Genomic DNA, 1,434 nt, shown 5'->3' with positions numbered 1-1,434 from the left:
AGACAGAGCTGGAGCTATCTCATGGTGGCTGCTTTCGGGTCTGTAGTCAGATCCATGTTTTCTTAAGCACATGCAATTTTTATAAAATTTATTTGTGTTCTTTTGTGTCTGTATATGTATTACAGGTAAAAACTTCATGCTCTAATAGTTAAAGCTTCCCAACTTTGGACAAATGATTTAACTCTGAGTTTTAATTCCATAATCTATAAAATGAAGAAAAATACAAGAACTCATGCAACTGGCTTGTGACACTTAAAGACTGGTAAATGTGGCTGCTCTTACTATTGCAGTTATCATTTTGATAATTATTACTATGCCTATTTTCAAGGTCCTGATGTTTCTTGTCGAGGGTGCTTTGCAATTATATTAGGAATCACAAGGGCCAGTCTGAAACAACACTGGTTATCAATAGTCTGAGACTGTCACAAAACATCAATAAATATAGTAAAAGACACAATGTTTGGAAATAAGGGATAAAAAAGCTAGCATTACTTATGAAAGTGTGATTGGTACAAAATAAGGCCTAAGTGTTATATAAACTATTCATTAGAAATAAAAATAAACAATAATGTTTCATAAAAGACCAAATATGAATTGATTTTACTTTTATATATCAGTACCAAAGATTTAGAAAAAGATGATTTTAAATGCTCTTCAGATAAGGATAAATTAGTACAAACATTTAATAATAAATCTAATATAAGAGGTGGTGCTAATGGTAAAGAACCCTGCCTGCCAATGCAGGAGACAAAAGGGACACAGGTTCAATCCCTGGGTCAGGAAGATCCCTTGAAGGAGGAAATGCAACCCACTGCAGTATTCTTGCCTGGAGAATCCCATGGACAGTGGAGCCTGGTGGGCTACAGTCCATAACACCGCAAAGAGTAGGACATGACTGAAGTGACTGGGCACGCACTTGTACAATATAAGATATATATTATCTTTTTAATGTTGACCTGAAATAAATGATCTGACAAGTATTTTTACAGCCAAAATGAGTTTGTTAAGGATGAGCAGAAAATTGTGATTCAGGGTCTTCAACCATGGTGAGCCATATGCTAGTTTCCATACGGCAAGGGAAGAAAAAAGCTTTTACAAGAGAGAAAAAGGAAAATGGGAAAGCTATTGGAAACAAAGAGTCCATGACTTTTCATTAGCTAAGTCCTTGTCAGGGAAGAAGAGTAGTTTTTCTTCTTCCTCTTGGGCTCTCATATCATTTTATGGCAGGAGAGCTCCCCACTCTGGTCTCCCAACTCTATTTAATTGAGTTTTCTGTAGTAAATTTTTTATATAGCAGAAAACGATAAAACGGCACTGAAAAAAAATAAAAACTTTAATTAATTGAGGTCTATTTTTTGGATTCAAATTTCGATTCTTCCAAAATTGGTTTATAGATTTAATACATTTCAGTAAATGTCCCCATATATATCTTGT

Source organism: Bison bison, unplaced genomic scaffold, assembly GCF_000754665.1.
Source record: "Bison bison bison isolate TAMUID 2011002044 unplaced genomic scaffold, Bison_UMD1.0 scf7180017848391, whole genome shotgun sequence".
In the NCBI taxonomy this organism is placed as follows: Eukaryota; Metazoa; Chordata; class Mammalia; order Artiodactyla; family Bovidae; genus Bison; species Bison bison.
Note: the sequence above shows the minus strand (reverse complement) of the source record.